Below are 6,128 nucleotides of genomic sequence, written 5' to 3'. Positions count from 1 at the left end.
AGACCTTTCTTTATACCACGTGATTGCTAATGTGGCATGAGATTTTTTTTATAGAAAAAAAAAGGAGAAAAAAAACTCAGATCCAATGCCTTAGAACATTATGGTGTGGAATCTAACACATGAGTGCATGTCTCGAGGTGTTTGAAGGTATTGGATTTTTGTTGCAGCTTCTATTGTGTAGTAGAGGAGCCCTGAGCAATGAGTGACAGTGAGGATTCAATGGTTGAGAGTAACCTAACATGTATCTAGCCGTTCGATTCTCGTTACTACTCACTATTTCTTCATACAGGATTTTTATGTCCCAACTTAGACTAAAGTCTTTATATGACAAGTAATGTTTCTATAAAACCAACGAACAATAACGAAATGTACCATCTCTAACTTACAATCAATTGACTCGAGTGATTATGAAATTAAGATACATGTGCACGGTGCAAGTGGAATAACAATATTGGTAAGCATTCAAGGCTCCAAAACGAAAATCAAAGCAGCTTTCCTCGACGTTTACTCAACGTTGTTGAAGAAATTAATTTTAATTCAGTTTCGCTTAATTTAATTTAATTACATTAATTAATTAATGGCGTTGTGATTCAAAGATGAGACATTTAAGATGTTAGAATAAACGCCGAATAAAGGGGCCAACAGAAGAAGTTAATTAGAAGACGTCGTGGACATCGACCGACCTAATGAAAATTGAAAATGAATGTGCAAAATTGCTTTCCCACGTAAGTTTGTCTAAAGTGATTAGAGACCAGACGCCCACGTCCCCAGGTCCCACGCCCAACTACCCACCACGGGCAATTGGGCAACTAAGCGTCATCGTCATGTCTTCTTCAACTCTTTTTCCTCTTGTTTTTTGGGTAACATGTGTTAAGGAAAAAAAGAACTATGTCCGTACACCAGCATTTTTATGTGACTATCTCTAGTGTGGAATATGCTTGGAAAAAGTTTTCTCAACAAGGGGTTAGAAGATTTACTTTGGGGTTAGAAGATTCACCGATAAAGTATAATAGAATGATTTCCTACATAAATAGTGAAATGAGGTCATATTGATGGATGGAGAGAGAGAGAGAGAAGTCACTCTGAACCTTTTTGCCTATAAAATATGAGAAAAAGATTCTCCCATCTTGTCATTGGCCTTTTTATCCTCCTAGTTTTTTCTGATTATTATGATCTTATGTCATCTTTTAAATTGCTATTGGTATAGCATGGGAGGTTTCCTTTTATACGAACAGAGTATTAAGTGTACAGTCACATAAAATCTCTCATTGTCTAAGAATGTGCTATGAAATGCACATAAATAATGTGGTATTTCTTTCATGGTACAATACGTTTTAAAACTGTGAAATTCATTTATCGAAGATGAAAATATTGTGTCATGGGTTGGGTGGTCATGTAGCATTTGGCTGATATCAAAGGTTAAAAAAAATAATAATAAAAAATAAATAAATGCTATCAGAGATAGGATGAGAATGGTTATTAGGAATATATTTATAATAAAAGCGTAGATGTATAATTACAAAAAATCTCATATATATCTTAGAGATGTGGTATGGAATGCGCATATATGATACGACCTCTCTTACATGGTACGATATGTTTTAAAACCATAAGATCTATTTGTCAGAATAAATAATACTATGCCTTAGGTTTAGCCCATCATGTGGTACCTCATAGGGATCCCTTTTTCATAAAATATAGGGAAAGGATTCTCTAACAAGCGGCATAAGGAAAAATAACAATGAAACGGTTTGTACATAGGGGGACATAGAGCTCATGTGAGAATGAGAGAGAGAGTGTGTGTGTGTGTGTGTGTGTGCTAGTGTACCTTATGCAAATGACTCAACTAACCTTTTCTCAAAAATTTGTATGGGAGAATGCTCTCTGAACAAACTGTAGTGCTTTCTTCCTTTTACCCTACTTTCGCTTCATCTTTGTATAAAATCGTAGTGCATTTTATGTATATGCCCTTACACTCGCTTTCATTGACCCTGCACTAGTGCATGAGCCACATGATCAGGCATGATCTCTTGCCCATTAAATTAATTTAATATTATGAAGATAGCCAATGGTGTTCTCGCTACAATATCAGTTTTCACACATCAATATCTAATTTTCTATTTGTTTTTCTAGGCTGATTGCTCTTAATTGGGTTCATTAATAATTTCAGCTGTTGGTCTATAAATTTTGGGTTGTTGCCTATCACGCATTAATTCTCCTTTCTTCAATGTATGGACGGAGAGACTCTACACAAATTATTATTAATTTTTTTCTTCTTAATTTAGATTTCTTTTTCTATCTACTTAGGTAACTTGAATCGATAGGAACTGTGTCCATAAAAAAGGTTCTAAACATGTTTGATGTAGAGTTCAAATTCAGCAAAAAAAAAAAAAAGTTTAGATATTCTTCACGTACATTTAGGTGAAACACATGTCCTTTTTGTTCTCAAAAAAATTCTTTTTTGCCCTTCAAATGATAGTAAGTGAGACAAATGTTCACACCTAAAATGTTAAAATGTAGGTCCACCTGAAATTACATGTAAAATATTTCAACTCTTAGAGGTATATTGTTAGCCACCGATTCCACTAATGTTGATTCTTTAACAAAAAAAACATAAAGTATCTACAATTTCGTTGAATTCGAATAAAAATTTTTTAACTTGGAATCGGGGATTGAATCTATCACTTTCGTTGTGAATCGAAACTGATCCAAAAAAATTCCTAAAATTGGCCTTTACATATCTTAAACCAATGATCCATAGCACTTGGTCTTTTTTTTTTTTTTTGGTCCTTTGTATGAAACCATTGTTTCCGTTGTTACCGCTAACTATTTTATGTTGGGAAAAATCTAACAATATATATTATAATATATGATAAACTAAGGAAGAGAGGAGAGTAGAGTGTCCAATTGAGGAGGATACAATGGGCTTGTCATTTGGTGGCTGCAGAAGATAAACAGCCAAATTCTCCCAGGTAGAGTTCTTGTTTCTTTTCTTACAAGTGAAAAATGAAGACCACCAACTGGGAGAACTTGGCTGTTGGTTACAGAAGTATTGTAACCTATTTTTCATTGCTTTAATTACCCGGGTTATTAAAAAGGTAAATGATATCACACATATGTGGGACCCACTATTTTCACACACGAATCGGCAACTCTTCAAACAATTAGGTTAGTTGATCCCATCAATGTCAATCACTCGATTGATCCTCATTTTGGTTAATCATCCGTTGAAGCCTTTACTCGAGGGGTGTTCTCCCTCTAGCGAATATTGTTGATTTTGGTGTTTATCAGTGGTGGTATATAATCAGCTTACGCACCAACGGATCTTGTTGGTGTACGATATCTTGTATTCTTTCAAAGTTTACTCCAGAAAGTAGTGGTGCAACATCTCGACAGGCAGGATGGCGGTCCTGCTAGCCGGTTAGTCGAATTTTTATTTGAGGGCAATTGTATACTTTTCGGATTAGGGTTTTTTTGCTATATATTTGTAGCGAAGATTTCTTTCTCTGTAATGCAAGTAATATTGAAAGGTGTGAGGACGAGCACTGTAACCCTATTCTCTATTAATAGTGAAGCAGGATCTTATCTCACCGGGGACATAGGCAACCTTGCCGAACCTCATAAAATCCGTGTACAGTGTTTGTTCTGTTTTTTCATTATTTTCTGCATCATTTTAGTGTTGTGTTTCTACATATCTCTATAGTAAAACTCTTTTTTTATTATTTGTTCTACCATAGGGGTTGGTTACACCCACACACACAAAGCGTACAACAAAGTTCGATCCCACGACCTCCTCCCCTATGCACTGGCTCTTCAAGCTGAAACTGCCACCACTAAGCTATTCTAGTGTTCGTATAATGTATAATTAAACAGTTCACTATACTAATTACATAATAATTCTTCCTTCTAGACCTTGGGAAGAAATTTTGGTCCTATCATACTTTTGATGCAAGATCCATATAATATTTTGCACTAACAGTTTTTTTGATCTCTTTGTTTCTTTGCTCAAGTAACCATTTTGGATCCTCGGATGATGGATAGCCTGATATATCCAAGCAATGTGATCTTGCATGATGAATTTATGTAAGTACCCTTAACACACAAAAGGTACTCTACGAGTAAAAATGATAACAACTGATATTTTTTGCCAAAGTTAAGCTGCTGTGCATGGTTCAGATGGCCATGCATTATTGCTTTTGAATCAGAAAAAAAGTGAGTATAGTAGAAGATTGATACGGTTCCATATCAGTCATATGGAGGCAGACCCACATTGCTTTCGCAAGAAAATTAATGTGAGTCGATATGATTCTGGGTTCCTTTAGTTTGTAAGCTGATTTATGGGGATGAGTTCTAGGTCTATATCAAAGACATATCATGTTTTGTATGAACCGCTTTCCAACGCCCTATTTATGAGAAGACAAAACTAAAGTTAGATTTCTCAAACAAACTGATAATAATATATAAATAGAGACTTTAAGGAGGATCAGACTTGTCTGTAACGCACACTACAGGGTAGTGTAGATCCAAGGGTTGAAAGCCCTCAGACATGCAGCCCAAGGTGCTCCCTACAACCCTTGAATCTATGTTACATGTATGCCATGATGCACGACATAGGATCCCTGTCCCTTTAAGGATACATTATATGTTAATTGTCCTCCACTACTATATGGGTCTTTCAGTCCATTGGAGAATATGATGTTGCTTCCAAACTTCTTAAGAATCCTCTTAATATCATGTAGTTTTAAGCCACACCAATGTCAAATGGGTACGTTAGAAGTGAAGTGATGAATGAGTTAATTCAAAAAGAACATATTTAAACAAAATTAATTAGAATGTTATTAGCAATCTGCACAGCATACATGACCATCAAATTTAGTAGTGATCCAATGAGGTCGAGTTGTGTGCTCCTATGCCAGACACATGGGTGGCGAAATGATCAACCTGCCCTCTCCTGTTGGATATGATACAAGCTCTCGTTCGTCCCGCACTAGCGAAGGGGCCACGCAACCAGGTTGTGTTCTCTCTCACAAATTTATAAATGGAAAAAAGAAGCCTAAAAAGCAATGTGACCTTTAAACCCAGACACAGGGAGGAGGTGAAAATAGGGGTGTCAATTGGTCGGGATGGGTCTATCTCGATAGGACTTAGTCGGGCTTGGCCAAATTCTAGGGCTCGACTATGAATGCCAATTTAGCTAAACGGGCTTTGCTAGGGCAGACATAGTATGATTTATAATTGGGCTAGTCAGTTTTGAGCTATAAGCGGGCCTTAATGGGCCTTAATCGGGCTACTAGCATGTTTATCCCTAAACGAGAATTAAATGAGCTCTAAATGGGCCTTTCCAACATTTTTTCTTTTTGTGTGGTAAAGAACAAATTTACTGATGGTGATAAACATGTGTACATCCATTAGCTTCAGACTCACAAACTCTGAGAAGCCAAGGAATGGAATATGGTCAATCTGTCAAACACATGATAGACATGACCTTCCGTGCCAGGGCATCTGCAACATTATTCAGACCCTTGGAATACAAGTAAAGGAAATGGAAGCAAATAAAGCATACTGATGCCTAATGTTAGTGACCATTGTCTTTGCCTTCAGAAGAGGTATTTGATTACAGTCTGGAAGTAAATTAACAATCTCCTTGCTATTTGATTCCACTTGAAGATGTGGAGATCCTAAAGCCAAAGCATGAGGTAAAGAAGATCTAATGGCCAGCGCCTCTCCTTAAATTACTGAACTTTGAAATTGAGGAACTGAGATGGCCTTAATCAACCCTCAAAATTGATCTTTGAAAATAAAGACCAAACCACCTTCCGAAGTCCCTCGGGGAAGCACCGCGCCACAATTAACTTTGATGTAACTTGGAGCAGAGGTGACCATTTCATAAATGGTGCATGAATAGACCCACTCACTACTACATTTTGTTGATGATCACTTGTAATAGCTGTGGTGAATTCAACATACGCCTTCTCCGCCACCGTTATCACTTCTTGTGGAGTCCATATCTTAACATTGAAAACCAAATCATTCCTTGCATGCCATAGATAATAGCAAAGGAAATATGCTCTAGAAAGCGACTCATGAGCAAGCTTTTTATCTGATCGGAATAGAGTGTCCCAACTTCC

The sequence above is a fragment of the Macadamia integrifolia genome, unplaced genomic scaffold (genome assembly GCF_013358625.1).
Source record: "Macadamia integrifolia cultivar HAES 741 unplaced genomic scaffold, SCU_Mint_v3 scaffold1597, whole genome shotgun sequence".
NCBI lineage: Eukaryota > Viridiplantae > Streptophyta > Magnoliopsida > Proteales > Proteaceae > Macadamia > Macadamia integrifolia.
This window is presented reverse-complemented; position numbering follows the sequence as displayed.